Source organism: Syngnathoides biaculeatus, chromosome 9, assembly GCF_019802595.1.
Source record: "Syngnathoides biaculeatus isolate LvHL_M chromosome 9, ASM1980259v1, whole genome shotgun sequence".
Classification (NCBI taxonomy): Eukaryota; Metazoa; Chordata; class Actinopteri; order Syngnathiformes; family Syngnathidae; genus Syngnathoides; species Syngnathoides biaculeatus.
This window is the reverse complement of record NC_084648.1, coordinates 15,752,396-15,771,147: the sequence shown is the minus strand read 5'-3', so window position 1 is coordinate 15,771,147 and position 18,752 is coordinate 15,752,396. Positions and strand designations below refer to the sequence as shown.

At 44.3% G+C, this 18,752-nt stretch overlaps 1 long non-coding RNA gene across 1 annotated transcript; it reads left to right on the top strand.

Moving 5' to 3' along the window:
- Positions 1 to 6,115: 6,115 nt before the first annotated feature.
- On the top strand, positions 6,116 to 14,815 carry LOC133506182 (uncharacterized). Its single transcript, XR_009796417.1, has 3 exons — positions 6,116 to 6,280; positions 8,868 to 8,978; positions 13,492 to 14,815. It is a non-coding gene; the product is annotated as an uncharacterized LOC133506182 (long non-coding RNA).
- The last annotated feature ends 3,937 nt before the right edge of the window (positions 14,816 to 18,752 follow it).

The window sequence follows — 18,752 nt, the reverse complement described above, 5'->3', positions numbered from 1 at the left end:
TAATCCACGTTCACATTTAGCACCTGACTCGTTTATTTCCACCTCGGCGCCGCTCCTAGTGGGGAGGGGGGGGGGGGCGTCGGAGGAAGGCGGGGTTGAGAGCTTTCTCCTGCTCATAATGAGGCCCACAGGAGGCGAGGGTCGGTCGGGAGGGGGGCTGACACACCTCCGGCCTCCGCCGTGTTTCTCGTAAAGACGGAAGCTGCTCCTTGGATCGGGATCGGTTTGCTCCAGAGGATCAGCGTGTTTGGAGGCTTGGCCGGCAAGGAACGACCTTGTGTGGGTTTATTTGCTCTGTAAGTCTTGCCGGCTGCTAGGCCGAAACCTGCCAGCAGAGAGTTTTTAGCTTCGGCGTTGACAAAACTAGTCCGTTCGGTTCGCTGAAGATCTGGACTTTCCGAAAATGAATAGGTTCGCTTCATTGAAGGCGAAATCAGATTCTGATTCGGAAACCCATGGGCAATCTTTATAAAACCAAGACAAGTGGCTTCATCGAAGAGTCTTTTTTTTTTATATCGCCAAAATAACGCCCAAAACTTAATGTAAAAAAAATCTGAATAGTCTTTGATGAATAGAAAAAACTGAAAAACGTAGGCCTGCGATTGCCTGCGAACTAGTTCAGGGAGTACACCGCCCCCTGCCAGATGACAGCTGGGATTGGCTCCAGCACTCCCATGGCCCTCGTGAGGATGAGCAGCTCAGAAAATGAATGGATAGATGGAAAACTTGGAAGGATTCAAGACTAAATTTTCTTCAATCTTTTGAAAACAAGTCAGGTTGACTCACTGAAGACTCAAATTTCCGTTGACATTTCAAAAACTAATCTTGGGAAGACACTTTTTGTTGTGGTGAAGAGGCAGCTAAGTCGAAAGGGGAAGCTCTCAATTTACCAGTCGATCTACATTCCTCCCGTCACCTATGGGCATGAGCTGCGGGCCGTGACCGAAAGAATAAGATCCCGGATACAAGCGGCCGAAATGAGTTTCCTCCGCAGGGTGTCCGGGCTCTCCCTTCGAGATAGGGTGAAAAGCTCGGTCATCAGGGAGGGGCTCAGTGTCGATCCGCTGCTCCTCTGCATTGAGAGGAGCCAGATGAGGTGGCTGGGGAATTTGATCCGGATGCCCCCCTTTCGCCTCCCTGGTGAGGTTGTCCCACCGGAAAGAGACCCCGGATGACCCAGAACACGCTGGAGAGACGATGTCTCTCGGTTGGCTTGGGAACGCCTCAGGATCCCTCCGGAAGAGCTGGAAGAAGTGGCCGGGGAAAGGGAAGTCTGGGTGTCCCTCCTGAAGCTACTTCCCCCGCGACCCGACCCGGAAAAGCGGTAAAAAATGGACGGATGGATGAAGAAGACACTTTTGTTTTGTTGACAAAAACATGCTAGACTCATCAAAAACTCACGGCGGTTTTTGAAGTTGACGAATACATGTATCTTAACCCCATCAAAGACTCTGAACAGTTTTTAATCGTGACAAAATCATGCATGCTAGGTTAAGTGAATACTAAAGTCTCTGACGTTGACAAAAAAAAACAAAACAGTTATATGACTTTAGGCAGCACGGTGGCTCAGCTGGTAAAGGGTTTGGCACTCACAGTTCTGAGGTTCCGGGTTCAATCCCGGACCAGACTGTGTGGAGTTTGCATGTTCTCCTCGTGCCTGTGTGGGTTTCCTCCGGGCCCTCCAGTTTCCTCCCACATCCCAAAAACCTCAAACATTAATTGGACATTGTTTCTTGTTTTTTTTTTTGGGATCATTCCTTCTTGGACTGTGTTGTCGTGCACAACTTCAGTTTATGAAAAAACCCATTGAACATCATGTCCTCGTCTTGGAGTCCTGCATTTGGGTCCGCTCCCCATGACGGACCGTGGTCTAAACATTAACGGTTGACCAGTGGGCGGCACAGTGGAGCAGCTGTAAAATGTTGGCTTCACAGTTCTGAGGACCAGGGTTCAATCCTGGCCCTCCCTGTGTGACATTTGCATGTTCTCCCCGTGCTTGCGTGGGTTTTCTGTGGGCACCCGGTTTCCTCCCACATCCCAAAAACATGCAACATTAATTGGACACTCTAAATTGCTCCTAGGTGTGATTGTGACTGTGATTGGCTGGCAACCAGTTGAGGGTGTAACCCGCCTCCTGCCCGGTGACAGCTGGGATAAGCTCCAGCACTCCCCGTGACCGTCGTGAGGATAAGCGGCAAAGAAAATGGATGGATGGCTATACAACTTTAATTTGATGTTAGGGGGAAAAACGTAAAGTAACTTGGGTTCATTGAAGATTCCAAATTGTTTTTGTTTACAAAAACCTCATTTTGACTTTAGCATTGTCTTTGATGTTGATAAAAGTTTATGTGCCTCATTGAGAAAGCAAAAACATTTTCTGTATTGGACAAATAGATGAAAGTTGAAGTTTATTGAAGGCTTCGGAGTTCAGATTGATTTTAAAAAAAATGTGACGAAGTACTGGAACGCGTTACTGGACTCACTGGTCACCTGAGGATAAACGTGCACGGTACCTGGGTTCTGTTCTGGTCTGCTGCGATGTACTGTTTATTCGTCGATTTGGCCCGGCGCCATTTGCGTGTCGGTTGGGGGGGGGGGGGGGCGTTGCGATTGTCTCTGGGCTCCCCGCTGGCACCGCGGCGTCTCCGCCGTCGAGTCCGCCGGTTGGCCACGTTTGTTGTTGTTTTTTTTTTTTTTTTTAAGCCGCAATATGGCGTGCAGACAGCCATTTCTGGCAACGGCGGCGTGAAAGCGGCCCGATTTCACGTCGTGTTTGCGCAAGCGGCGGCGCTGCTGCCTGTCGGGCTTAGCAAGGTGTTTATTCCCACCCCCCTTGACGTGGGCCGCGCTCTCGCGTCACTCCTTTCATTTCCCCCGATGGCGCAGCCCCTTCCCCCACCGTCACCACCACGCAATCCCAGTCTGCCGTGACATTAGTCAATGAGCTGGAAGGAGGAGGAGGAGGCTGCCGAAGCGCCATCTCGCTTTATCCGCTTTCACCACCCCACGTGCGTGTGCGTGCATCTCTGCGTGTTTATATGTGCGTGTGCGTGTGCGTGTTCTCCCACAATGGCCTCCAAAAGGCCTTGGGGAGGATGCGTTAATGTGCAGGGCTTTTTTTTTTTTTTTTTCCTTCCCCTCCTCCCACCCATGGCCGTCCTTCAACTCCCCGCTTGCGTGTCTCCTCGAGACCTCGACGTTTCCCATGCCGCCGGCGGTCCCGGCCCCCCTTTGCGGCCTACTTAGGGACTCGGGACCCGAGCGCTGTTCAATTAAAGCGCCACATCCAAAAAAAAAAAAAGAAGAAGAAGAAACTTTGCAGGCAGAGCAGGTAGCGGGGGTGCTGTTAAGACAACGCGGAACCGCTTATGACCTTTGGACAATTCTCCACCTACTTGAATCTCCGGCACATATTCTTGATTCACGATCTGCACGTTCACCTATACGTGGGTTTTGTGCTTTTGATGGAAGACCCTTCAATGCCAAGCCCAGCCTACTTAGGAATTGCTATCATTCATCCATCCATCCATTTTCTTTCCCACTTATCCTCACGAGGGTCACGGGGAGTGCTGGACCCGATCCCAGCTGTCAACAGGCAGGAGGCGGGGGAACACCCTGAACTGGTTGCCAGCCAATCGCAGGGCACTTAGAGACAAACAACCGGTCGCACTCACAATCACACCTCGGGGCAACTGAAGACTGTCCAATTAATGTTGCATGTTTTTGGAATGTGGGAGGAAACCGGAGTGCCCGGAGAAAACCCACACAGGCACGGGAGAACATGCAAACGCCATACAGGCGGGGCCAGGATTAAACCCGGGTCCTCAGAACTGTGAGGCGAACGCTTAACCAGCTGACCTACTGTGCCGCCCATCCATCCATCCATCCATCTATTTTCTTTGCCGCTTATCCTCACAATGTTTGCGGGGAGTGCTGGAGCCTATCCCAGCTGTCAACGGGCAAGAGGTTGCCACCCAATCGCATGGCACATGGAGACACACAACAGCCGCACTCACAATCCTACCTTGGGGCAATGTGCCCTGCGATTGGCTGGCAACCAGTTCAGGGTGTGTCTTGCCTCCTGCTGCAGCTAGGATAGCCTCCAGCACTCCTGCAACCCTTGTGAGGATAAGCGGTTAAGAAAATGGATGGTTGACCAGCGTCCCAGGACAGACCGTTTGTATCCCTCTACCTGTGATCATGTGATGCTTTAATTTGACAACCGCAAAGTATGTAAAATGAAATCTCAAGGTGAAGAGGCTGACAACATTTTTCTAGTCCCCCCCCCTCCGGTTAAGCGCAAGGGGGCTTGCCGGCGTTGCATAATTAGGCCTTAACAAGGAGGCGTCGTGCACACGCATGACGGCGTGATGCACGGCCGCCGGACGAGGAAGACAAACGAGCGCGTCGCCGTGATGTCACCGGTTTAAGTGCCTGCGATGGTCGGCGGGGCGGTGGAGCGATCGGATGGATTGTGCGGAGGGGGGGGGGGGATGGCCTACGTTGCATTCAGGCACGGTGCCGAGAGTAAGAAAGCGCCATCATCATTTCGCCTCGCAGCGAGGCACTTAACCCCCAGCTGCCCTGATGGAGCGGCCTATCGAGCTGACCGGCTCTCGTGCATTAGTGCGACAAATCCCCCCCCCACAAAACACATTGCGGGTTCCACTCGGGGAGTTCTCAATTTGGCGGCGGTAGCAGGAATCGAAGGCGCCTCGGCTTCGGAGTTTAATTGGTTGCGTGACCACGCTTGTGACTTAATACTCACGTTTCTCAAACGATCAAAACGAAAAATATTGACGCATGATTGTTTTTTTGTTTTTTTTTTTCAAGTCAGTGAACTAGCATTCTGCAGTATGGTGTTCAATTAAAAAAAACACAGTGATACAAATAACTACTGGATAATGTAATGAATTAAAAAGTTTGGATCATATTTTTAAGCTTCAAGACATTGTGTGGCTCCTTCTGGTGTGTGCGGCTTGGCCACCAGAGGGCAGTATAACTTTACATACGTGCATCCATGAAGAAGAACTACTCAATAAGCTGCAGTAATGTTAACTGTGGTCCCCACGGTGGAACAGCTGGTAAAGCGTTGACAGATGGGATAGGCTCCGGCATGCCCCGCGACCCTTGTGAGGATAAGCGGCAAAGAAAATGGATGGATGGATGTCAACCGTTTTTCACAGAGGATAAAGAATACATACCTGTGAATATTGTTAGATTGTTGTTGTTGCACACTTTGTTTTCCAACAACCGTTGCTTGTTCAACACTACGACAGCAACGATACTTTTACTAGCACATTTCGCACGTAAGTAACACAACTAGCCGACTTTTGTGATGCGCCAACTGTGGGGGAATGATACGCATTTTTTGTGTGAGTGTGTGAAATCCCATCTTTTTGTAGTCGTCCAAATTCCCAAAACAAATGCGACTTTTATTGTGAACGGATCGCTGGCTAGCATGCTAGCTAGCATGCGCACAAAACAGGACGTCACCTAGCGCATCGGCACGAACACGAGGCGCCCGTGTTTCCAAAAGTAATCCAGTCCAATCCGATCTACCGTAATTCGCGGCCAACTGAGCGCACCTGGTGATAAAAGTTCAACGCTAACGCGACAGCACTAATGCTAACACGGCGGTGGGTGCTAACGTTAATGCGGTGGTGCTAACGCTAACATGGTGCTGTTGATGCTAACGTGCCGATGTTAACACTAATGCTAGCGCAGTGGTACTAATGCTAACGCGGCGGAGCGAATGCTAATTAGCTCGGCGGCTGTGAAAAAAATCACGACTTACGGGCCGGGAATTCCAGTACTTGACTTTGATTAAAATTTTATTCAAATTTAATAAAATTTAAAACCTACAAAACACAAAGTGACCATATCGCGCTCCCTCCCCGTTATGCCTCCTCTTCCAGATTTTACTTTACGTTTTTTTTTTTTTTTTTTGCCTAAACAATAGTTAACGTCTCTTCACAATTATCCATCCATGCATTTTCTTTGCTGCGAAATGGATGGAAAATCATTGCGTGGTCAAATTACATGAAAATCTGTAAAGCCTGCCTGGAAAACTATTTTCCTTTTTTTTTTTTTTTTTTTTTTTAACTAACAAAAGGGCCAGCGCCTAAGCACCATTTGAGGTCTATCTGTGCACGTCGTGCCTTATCCACACAAAGAAGCAAGTATTCTTGAGACATACATTCATCCATTTTCTGAGCTGCTTATCCTCACGAGGGTCATGGGAGTGCTGTAGCCTATCCCAGCTATCTTCGGGCTTGAGGTGGGTACACCCTGAACTGGTTGCCAGGCAATCCCAGGGCACATAGAGACAAATAACAGCCTCACTCACAATCACACCTCGGGGCAATTTAGAGTGTCCAATTAATGTTCCACGTTTTTTTGGGGATGTGGGAGGAAACCGCAGTGCCCGGAGAAATCCCGCGCAGGCACGGGGAGAACATGCAAACTCCGCACAGGGGAGGCCGGGATTTGAACCCGGGTCCTCGGAACTGTGAGGCCAACGTTTTGCCAAGTGATCCAGGTGCCTCCTCTTTGCAATTACGACATTTAAAATTCATGTAGTACAACAATTCAACACAGGTTTGATTATGATTTGAGCCCCGAAACAAATGAATTCACTTCATATGACTATTATTATGAATAAAACGGCGCAGGGCCCGCTGAAGGGATCGCGCTTGACTTTGTCGCTGACGCCGTCCCAGAATTCCTTCCGTTAAGCTGCGCGCGCCACGTCGCTAATCACCGCCTTGTCTTGTCTTCATGCGTGCGCAGCTGCAGGTGGCACGCGGCGCCACGTTTATCAAGGTCCCCCCGCACACAACGAGCACCTGCTGCTGCTGCTGCGGTAGCAGCTGTAAATAATAATAATAGTTTGAAAAAAAAAAAAAAAAAAATCTAAATATCATGCATATGCAATATTGCGAGCATCACTTCAAGCGCGCGCACACAAACTAAAAAGCGTGGCCTTGCGGGGACACCTCCGAGAATGAACGATTCTTATCTTCCTCCTGTCAAATGATTCAATTACACTCAGCCAGACAGGAAATTAGGGATTTTATGTGTGAAGTATTTTGCAGGCGTGGGAAGCGTGAAAAGGCTTCTTAATGAAGCACGCCAGCCCGCCGGCTCGTTATGAAGATATCCGACGGACGGGAGAATCGCCGCGACCCGACCTGACCGCCCCTGCGTGAACACACTGGCACGACCACGACGGATCGGGACCGAATACTGCCGCTACTAGTGCGGAAATGTTTGTCCGAATAGAGCTCCTCAACTCACAGGCAACAAAATGGTAGAAAGGCACTAACTTCAGTCCCAACGAAACAACTCAATTCATTTGAACGTAGCTCCTTGCAGTTTTTGTGCAAACAAAGCACCTCAACTCACTCCAATCAGTTCCAATCTCAGTAAGATGCCACAACGTGGCAGGAAAAACACTACTTTGGTTTCAGTGAAGCCCCTCAATTCACTACAACATAGTTCTTTGGCAGGGTTAGGTTAGGCCACTAGATGGCAACAAAACACTACTTTTGATTAAATGAAGATCCTGAATTAATTTTAACATAGTTCCATGGCCCCCAAATGCCACAAGACGTGAGCAAAGCACTGCTTTTGTCTCGCAGAAACTCCTCAATTCACTTAAATAAGTTCCTTGGTAGCGGCACGGTGGTTCACCTAGAAAGTGTTGGTTTCACAGTTCTGAGGTCCCCGGTTCGATCCCGGCCCCGCCTGTGTGGAGTTTGCATGTTTTCCCCATGCCTGCGTGGGTTTTTGACACTTGTGAGGATAAGCGGCTAAGAAAATGGTTGGATGGATGGAAGTTCCTTGGCAACAAGATGCGATAGAGCAATACTTGTATCCAAAGAAAGATCCTCAACCCGCATTTTATAGTTCCTTGACATCTAAATGCCACAAGATGCCAACAACATTTATCTAAATGAAACTCCTCAAATCACTACAACACAGTTCTTTGGCAGCAAAATGCCACAAGATGGCAACAAAACACTACTTTTGATTAAATGAAGATCATGAATCAATTTCAACATAGTTCCAAGGCCTCCTAATGTCACAAAATGGAAGCAAAGCACTGCTTTTGTCTCACAGAAGCTCCTCAATTCACTTTAATAAGTGCAATACTTGTGTCCAAATAAAACTCCTCAACACGCAACTTCATAGTTCCTTGACACCTAAATGCCACATGATGGTAACAACTTTTAGCTAAATGAAACTCCTCAACTCACTACAACATAGTTCTTTGGAAGCAAAATGCCACTAGATGGCAACAAAACACTTCTTTTGATTAAACAAAGATACTGAATCAATTTCAACACACTTCCATGGCCCCCAATTGCCACAAGATAGCAAGAAAACACTACTTCTGATTAAAGGAAGATCCTGAATCAATTTCATAGTTCTATAGCCCGCTAATGCCACAAGATGGAAGCAAAGCACTGCTTTTGTCTCACGGAAGCTCCTCAATTCACTTCAGTAAGTTCCTTGGCAACAAGAAACTACAGAGCTGCAATTGTGTCCAAATAAAACTCCTCAACCCGCAACTTCATAGTTCCTTGACACCTGAATACCACAAAATGGCAACATAAGTCGCTTTACTTTTATCTTAATGAAACTCCTCAAATCACTTCAACGTAGTTCCTTGCCAGTAAAACGCCAGGAGACGGCAGCCGAGCAAAACGTCCGTTTAAATGCTGCTCCCAACATCCGGTGACATTTTCGCATCAATAATAGCGCCGTCGTGGGGGAAATGGTGGCACCGGGATCTCACTCGCGCGTGACCCAATAAAGTGAGGTTAAAAAATTTGATTTTTTTTTTTTTTTTTTTTTTAAAGCGAGCAGTTCTTCCCACGAAGAAACCGGCGTCCATCCCGCGGGCGCATCACACCCGCGCACCTGTGAATACGCACTCTGGCGTGTCAGCGGCTGTCTCCTCCTCTCATCACGTACGTCTCTCGCCCCCCGGCCTCACCCAATCCCCCCCCCCCCCACAATGCAATGTTGTGGGCCGCCTGTGATAGTAATTGAGGGAAGCTGGCCGGAACACGATGGAGGGAGTGGTGAAAGGAGGTAAAAGAGGAAGGATGGAAGGCGGTAGATGAGAAGAGTGACAGAAGTGGGGGGGGGGGGCATACATCTGAGACCCATGGATGTGGAATGGCATATTACAGCTCTAATATGTAATTAGATAGATAGGGAATAAGGTTAGTGTGTGCCGAGGGGGGGGGGGGTGAAGGAGGGAGGTGTGTGTGGGGGGGGCGGTGGAGGGGTGCATGGGCGCAAGCACAGTGCCATCTAGCGGCGAGGGCTCGCGGGTGATGGGAGCGTGAAGGGTGGGTAGGTGGGGGCGGCGGTATCAAATGAGGCGCTAATAATGATTTATGAAATATTGCCGAGCGCCCCGGAGAGGAATCGCTCGTTTCCAAAACAGCGCATTTGTCACGCGCGCTGTCGGATCTCGACAACGTTTGTCGTCACGCGCCGTCGCCCGGGCGAGGGCTTCCCGCCGTCAAACATTTGGCCCCGAAGGGGGGGGGGGGGGACGCGCAGAAAAGTGCCGCGCCGGGCGGGCCGCCCCGTCTCCCGCGTGCGCCGGGGTCCGGTTCCACCGGCGTCTTCGAGTGCGGTGCTGGGCTCCCTGGATTTGGGGAACCCAAGCCCAAGCCCTCCATACCACCGCTAATCGGTCCCAATTACAGACACCCTCAATATTATCCCACAAAAAATGTCAACAGTTCACAATCGGTGCTCAGATAATGGGGGAGATGAAACATAGGGCCTGCGGGCTCACACCGGCCCGCAGGATGAATTCAAAAGTGAAAGAAATACAAAAGAGATTTTGGTTGTAGAAGATGAAATCGTAGCGATTCCTTCTCAGGTTGATTCACTTTTATTTTTCCATTCTAAATATTTATCTATCCATTTTCCGAGTCGCTTATCCTCACGAGGGTCACAGGAGTGCCGGGGCCTATCCCAGCTGTCGTCGGGCAGAACTGAACTGGTTGCCAGCCGATCGCAGGGCACATAGAGACAGACAACAGTCGCACTCACAATCTTACCTACGGTCAATTTGGTGTGTCCATGTTTTTGGGATGTGGGAGGAAAGCGGAGTGCCCGGAGAAAAGCCACTCAGGCACCTGGAGAACATGCAAAGTCCACACACCCCGGTCCTCAGAACTGAACAATGCATACACGACACACACTGAGGTGAGATAATCGTTTTTTGTCGATTCCATTTTTTTTTTTTATGATTGTGAGAAGCCTGGGTATGGAATTCATGGTAACGTAATTGGAAAAATTGTTGCAATTTCCATCCCCCAACGGCGAAGAGCGTCAGCTTGCATTTGGAGGCGGATAGCGAGTTAAAAAGTGAATATCATAAATGTCACCCCTCAGCATGGACGACCTAAAAAAATCAAATGTGGTACTTTGTTATCAAGGTAGTATAAATGTCAACTGTAAATAAAAATACAACACGCGATGGCGCCAATTCAGACTCTGCTCAACAATATTTCATAAAAACAACGATTGTCGTCTTTATAAAATGAGATCATGCCAATTCTGCCACAAGAAATGATCTAAAATAAACTTTCTCTGTCGACACCGAAGAAAGCCGACAATGCGCCGCCGGCGTTGCCGCTTTTGTTTTTACGAGGTTTGACTTCCAAAACCTCGCTTTGCTCATTCGGCGACGTTTTTCGTCAGATTTCGCAGTCGCGCCTAATATTGTGGCCGGCGCACGCAAACAAGACGGCGGGGTCGTTAAATTCATATTCACGGTGATTCCTCCGCCCCGGCGCCGAATGAGAGGAGGAGGCTTCCTTCCCCTTTGCTGATCACAGGTGTTTGCACCTCTGGCCAGACGACGCGGTCACGTGACAGGAAGCTGTTAAAGTTGTTTTGCCGCTTGTAAACAAACAAATCATCCGGCGCCCTTTCAAAAAAAAAAATTCAAAAATAAAAACTTTACAAGGCCAACTTTTGCATGTTTGTACACGTCCGCCTCACGTACGACTGGGATGTCACCTCCGGCGGAGTCCATTTACAGCTGATAAAAAGTCTACACACCCCGTTCACATGCTAGTTCTTTTGTGTATATATACTATATATGTGTGTGTTTGTGTGTGTGTGTGTGTGTATGTGTGTGTGTATGTATACACACACATATATACGATGTATGTACTGTCTGTATGTATCTGTGTATACACACATATATGTATGTATGTACTGTGTGTATGTATGTATATAAAATATGTTATTTACAGATGTGTGTATATAGATATATATGTGTGTATATAGATATATATGTGTGTGTGTATATATATATATAATATATATATATATATACTGTATATGTATGTATGTAAACTGTATCTATATATTTTTAAAAATTAATAATTTACATATATATATATATAATATATATATATATATATGTATATGTACATAGATATAAAATATAGTATTTTATATGTATAAAGTATGTGTGTAAAAAAAAAAATATATATATATATATATATACACACACACACATATATGTATGTATGTATATATATTTATAATTTTATAAATATATAAAAATATATTTTATATATAAAGTATATCTATGTGTGTATATATATATATGTATATATATATATATATACACACACACATGTATGTATGTATATATATGTATATATAAAAATATAATTAAAGTATATATATAATAAAGTATATATATAATAAAGTATATATATATCTTATATTAATAATTTTTTTAAAAAGCCATTTTGGTGAAGGAAGAATTTTGGGGGTAATTTTTTAAGGGGAAAAAACAACATTATTTTTTGACAAAAATGTTATTCATTTTGGTTTGTCGATTTAGACAAGGGCCATTATAAATTTGAAGAAATAAAGTCTGTTTCCACAAAAAAAAAGTTGCATGTGAGAGAGAAAAAAAAGATGGGAATTATTGAATGTTTCATATTATTGAATTTTGTGTGGCTCTCGCAGATGGAAAAAAACAAAACAAAAAAAGAAAACTCAAAGCAAGCAAAACTTTTGACTGACTTTTGCGTCACATTTTCCCAAAATACTCCAAATTGTCCCACTTACGGGACGCGAAACCAACATTAAAGTTGCTTGAAACTGGAAGCTCCAAACAACTTGCACGCTGCTGCAGTCATGAATCGTGCATGCGGTGCCCCCTACTGGACAGTAACACTTTTATTCCACAGAAGTGCCACACTCAAATGTGTCCAAAGTCCAAACGAAAATCGAAAGCAATCATTGCAAAGTTGTATAATAATCATAGCGGCTTTATTGCTGCAATTAGATTGCTTTATCTCGTTATGTTACTGCACGACTTTTTTCTGTGGTGTCATTTTCCGGAAAGCACGACATAATATATTGGAAGTTGTCTCCCCCCCCCCCCCCCCTCTATTTTATATTTCTTATGGATTTATTACTTCTGTGTGTGTGTCCAAATAATAATTCATATATGTTTAAAACAAAAAGTGCTGCAGCTTCTTTTCCTTCATTTTACAAAAAGTACAGACCTTTTTTTTTGACATTTCTTTTAATAAAGCAGATTTAAAAAGTCGACACACCCCTGTTCAAATGCCAGGTTATATAAAAAAAAAAAGTGAGACTAAATAAAGTAAATATAAAAAAAAAAAAAATCATTTGACATTTTGGGTGTGTAGACTTTTTAGGTCCACAGTACACAATTATTATTATTATTTTTCTCAAAACAAGACTTCCTTCAAAATAAATTACTGCTTTGCCCCCTCTAAAACATTTTTTAACCATCAAATAAAATGTAACTTGTCTCAAAAATATAAACATAAAACATTTCTAAAATAATAATAATAAATGTAGTGAATGCACATAATTGTAAAGAGTTTTTCCTTAATAATAAAAAATCAATATAATTAAAGTCACCAGAACTTCCACATTTGATCACTTATGCATGTTCGGATAGATAGATAGATAGATAGATAGATAGATAGATAGATAGATAGATAGATTAGATAGATAGATAGATAGATCAACTGCAATTAATACGAGATGGATGAATAAAAATAGATAGACAGACAGACAGACAGACAGACAGACAGATAGATAGATAGATAGATAGATAGATAGATAGATAGATAGATAGATAGATAGATAGATAGATAGATAGATAGATTTATTACACCAAGGTCCGCCCCAAAAATGTTTCTTCAATAGTTATTACACAAGTATAAGAAGGTGTTTGACTCAAATTCCATATTTTTGTGTACTAAGATATAACTAAATAATTTTTTATTTCACTGTAATACATCCTTGTATCAGTAAACTGCCGGGTACTCGGCAGTGACCAATAATTTGTCTTCCAATAGAGCAAAAGAAATTCTTAATAACAACATCCAATAATGCTAGTAATAATCATCATCACCATGATCATAATCGTAATAATCTTCTCTTTGACAGTGTCACCCAAAACGTGAGCGCCGAACGGCCACCATTTTCTCGAGTTGTTATTTATGGCTTCACAAATGGAGGAGGAAGTGGAACTACAAGTCAACGCGCTGACGGTTATCAATCAACCTCACATTTTATTCCCTGACGCGCCTCAGCTGTAAAAGCTTCACGTGACCTGAATGTTAATTTTATTTTTTTGTTGTTGTTGTTTTTGTCCTCACACCCCCGAGAGCGGACGTGACTCACTCTGGGCCAGAATCGATAAAAAGGGGAAGAGCCGATAGGATGTCAGGAAACCTCAAAAATCACATCCTCAACCTGTTTTGAGAGAGTTTTGAGACGTGATGAAGAAAAATTGGAACATTCATAACAGATAAATTGCTGTATCAATAAACGACTGATTTTGTGTATCTTGCTAGTTGAACATGAAAGTTTTCATTTTGGGTAAACTATGTTGAAATGTTAAAACAGACATTACCGGTGTTAGCCAAAACGTTAGCGCTCGCTAAATTAGCCTAGCTTACTTTAGAAACACACGGCAGCGAGTTTCAGTGCTCATAAAAAGTCACACATTCAAACGAGCCCCATAAAAGGTAAAAAAAAAAATAATAATAATTGTCTATTATTTTACAATATTTTAAGGAGTCTTTCTGCTTCATCTGAAAGAAATAGCAACATTTAAGCAGCACATCTTCTTGACCACCCCAGTAAGCTATAGCGTCGACTTGGCTAGCATTCTCCGGAAAATAATACATCGCATTCAAGGGCTGAATATTACAGCCAGTGAAGAACATGTACAAATTTTTAAAAACATAAATGACTGGTAGCGTTACCAAAATGTTCACTTTATTGTTGTTGTTTTTTTTCTTATCAATGTAGCGCCTTCCGTCCAAGTCGACAATGCGTCCGCAAATTACATTCAAGAAAATCCTTTGTTTTATTTAAATTAAATAAAATACATTTAAAAATAATACATTTATTATATAAAATTAAATACCCATTTTTGAGTTTGGTGCCCGGCTGTAAATTTAAATTACAATAAAATAAAAAAAAAAAAACACTTAAATCACATACTACATTTTTTCAACAATTTCAACTCAAACAAACCCTTTATACTCTGACTTCTAACACCTGATACCGACGAGTCATAAATCTACTCCATGTTCAATATTGTTTGTGTTTTTGAACAATTTTTGATTTTAGAAAAAATATTTGACATATTCCAACATTTGATTTTAGAAAAAACATATTTTCATCACAATGGCAGAACCTAAAAATACAGGATGTGTGGATTTCGCGACGAAACGCAGAAGGTCACATGACGTGAGTCATCTACGGAGAGGATAAAGAATATATGTCTGTGAGTTTTGCTGCATGTTACCTCTGTATGTGTTACTGACGATCATTTTCAAATAAAAGTTGCTAAAAAATGTAATTACAGCAATATTGACCCTAGTTTTGTTGTGTTTCGCATCATGTCTTCGCATTCAGCCAGCGGATTTTTTTAAAAACAAAATTATGCGGTAGGTGGAAATACACAAACTTGATCAGCAACAGCTTGAATAGCTAACACTCGCTAGCTAAGGCTAAAAAAAACCCCGCAAATTATTTTTTTGTTGTTGTATCGTTGATACCATTTTTAACACGACATTTGTACCCAACTGCAACGGAACCGGACGACACTGCAAACAAGGTCTCTCCTCATCTGCGTTTGAGTCATTTGAAGACTTTGCCCCGTGATTTGTTTTTTCATTTTTATTTGTTATTTAAGTTCTAATCCCTTTCACAGCCACCTGTTTAAATCGCGTGGGCGCGTGTCGAGACGCCACCGGTAATGACGGGATGATGTCAGCGCCGGTTAATCATCGACCAGGTGCACCCGAGATATGTAAAGACGGCAGAAAGACAACAAAACGACTCCCTTGTTTTTTTTTACCTCGCTCACGCCGCAGCTCGAAACGGGACTAGCGTGCGTGCTCCGTGACCCGACGCAAACGCTCGCGGGTTCCGTTTGCCGTGCGGTTTCGCCCCAGTTTCAATCGGACGGAGACGTGACAGACGTGTGGGCGGCGGCGATGCCAACGTTTATTACTCCGGAGAAAAGGCCTTCCTCCCTCACGCCCACGTTTTCGCTCTTTGCCTGCAGCCGGATTCAAAGCAATCTGTGGTCTGGTGTCCTTCCGACACAGGAACGCACACACACACACCACACACACACACATGCACACTCGCGAAATACACACAACGCTCTCAGGCAGGCAGATTTAGTACGTGAGCTCTGCGGATGTGTGTGGCGGATGCCCGAATCACGCATTTCACCAGTGGGGATCGAACATTAGCATCTTACTCTCACTCCTAAATATACAGTAGAGCCTCGGTTCTCGAACGAATCGGTTTTCGAACGAAAATTTCCAGATTTTTTTTTTTTTTTTTTGCTTCTCTTTTCGAACGAAAATCGGTATTCGAACGCCCCCCGACAAAACCTGGAAAATAACCTCCTGCGCGCGGCCAGACTGGCTGACCCGCGACGCGCTTTGTTGAGAATTCCCACGCCACGGAAATAACATCGTGCGCGCGGCGCAAGCAGCTGACCCACTCACGACGCGCTTTGTTATTGTCGATTCGAAAGCCCCCCCGAACAAAAAACAAAAAAAACCCGAAATGACATAACACGCGCGGCGCAACCAGCGCGCTTTTGTTATTCTGTTTAACGCAGCCTCTGTACATAGACGTGACATGACTTTTGTTTTTCTTCTTATCGAGGATGACCGAATTAACCCCCAATCGTGTCTCCAAAGAAGGCAAGTTGCTTGTTTGAAGTTATTCTGCAATTTTGTTAATAAAAAAATTTACAAGGCTGGGGCCGAGTCGCTACAGATACGGCAATTCGCTCCCGGCCTAACGTACTCTACTATTAAAGCATACATTTTAAGCAAAAAATAAATGTATTTCTTAAATTGTTTTATTATATAAAGTATTAAAACTATACATGTATTACTACTATGCAGTTTATTATCAGGAGAAGCTAAAAAAAAATGCTTTCAAAAGCCTAATTTTTTTTAGGCTCGGAACGCATTATTTCTTTTTCCATTCATTGTAATGGGAAACATTGATTCGTTTTTTGAACAAATCACTTGTCGAACAGTTTTCTGGAACAGATTGTGGTCGAGAACCGAGGCATCACTGTATGTAGAATCCAAATACAGAGAGCTGCAATTTTTTTAAGATGTCACTGAGACAAAAACAGTAAAAAAAAAAAATATATATATATATATATATTTTTTTTTTTTTTTTTAATTATTTTTTTTAGGATATATATATATTTACATATATAAAATGTAAAGAAAACAAGTAAACAAGCAACACAAGAAAGGGCATCTTCCGTCCAAATTTAAAGGGAATGAGAGGAGCCTCTTTGATTGGCGGCGAATGAAATGGGCTGTGAATAGTTTTAAACGAAAGGGGCTAAAGCACGTGCAACCTGGTCCGACCCAATTCCGTGGCGGCGGGGTGACGTGGTCCGATTCGAGCGGTCCGGGAGAATAAAGCCCACAGACGACTTTCCGAGTCAAATCGAGGCTATTAAGACTTGAAAGTTAGTTTTGTAACGCTTGTAGTGCTCACTCAACAAAGATCCATCCATTTTCTTAGCCGCTTATCCTCACGAGCGTCGCAGGGAGTGCCTATCCCACCTGTCAACGCGAAGGAGAAGGGGGTACACCCTGAACTGGTTCCCAGCCAATCGCAAGGCACATAGAGACAAACAGTCGCACTCACAATCACACCTTGGGGCAACGTGCAAACTCCACACAAGGCGGGGTCGGGATCGAACCCTGAACCTCAGAACTGTGAGGCCACTGCTTTCCAAGCTGCTCCACCGTGCCGCCACCTATTCCCAATCAGCAAAGAGCGAAGCTCCATCCACCATCTTTGAAAGGGTCAAAGCGGCCCACAAGGAGGAAGTGCGCTGTTCTGGAACTTTGGGGCAGCGCGAGAACCCGCTCGGGAATTGACCCCTCCGTGGATATTGCGCAATCCGCGTCACTGACCAATCAGAGGCCATTTTCTCAGACAACGTTCCATGGTCCAGTATAGCTTTTGTTAGCGTTTTATCGCGTATTTGGGTTCTTTAACAATAGATATGGTTAAGAGGTGTAGTCGCGGACTTTGTAATAGTGACGACAGGTATCCTGAAAGGCTAGTTGGTGGAGTTCCATTCGTACCCTTTCCAAAACCGAAGACCCAGTACGAAAAATGCCTTCGATGGATCAAACTTTGTGGAAGACCGCATCATCAACTAAATCCATCTAATATCAACCGGAACAGATATGTTTGCCCGAAGGTATGCCTTATATTTGATTTTCATACATGTCTCGTATAATGAATTCGAAGTTCTTCGCTAGCATAACACTGCTGCGTGTGAACGATTGACACACTTATTTTTTGTTGAGCGATATTTAGCGATGATCGGACTGCACAAACGTGTCGCTTTCTTGCTGGCTCGCGGCCAAAAGTTAACCTGACTGTGTTTGCACGAAGATATGCCCTAAATTTGATTTTTAATACACGTCTCGTATAAATGAATGAGACGTTCTCCGCTAGCATAACACCGCTACGTGTGAACCATTGACACACTTATTCTTTGTTGAGCGATATTTAGCGACGATCGGACTGCACAAACTTGTCGATTTCTTGCTGGCTCGCGGCCGAAAGTTAACCAGACTGTGTTTGCACAAAGATATGCCCTAAATTTGATTTTTAATACACGTCTCGTATAAATGAATGAGACGTTCTCCGCTAGCATAACATCGCTACGTGTGAACCATTGACACACTTATTTTTTGTTGAGCGATATTTAGCGACGATCGGACTGCACAAAAGTGTCGCTTTCTTGCTGGCTCGCGGCCGAAAGTTAACCAGACTGTGTTTGCACGAAGATATGCCCTAAATTTGATTTTTAATACACGTCTCGTATAAATGAATGCGACGTTCTCCGCTAGCATAACATCGCTACGTGTGAACCATTGACACACTTATTCTTTGTTGAGCGATATTTAGCGACGATCGGACTGCACAAACGTGTCGCTTTCTTGCTGGCTCGCGGCCGAAAGTTAACCAGACTGTGTTTGCACGAAGATATGCCCTAAATTTGATTTTTAATACACGTCTCGTATAAATGAATGAGACGTTCTGCGCTAGCATAACATTGCTACGTGTGAATGATTGAATGAAATCAGAAGCATGGCGTCTGTCTCAGTTCAGAATGTATT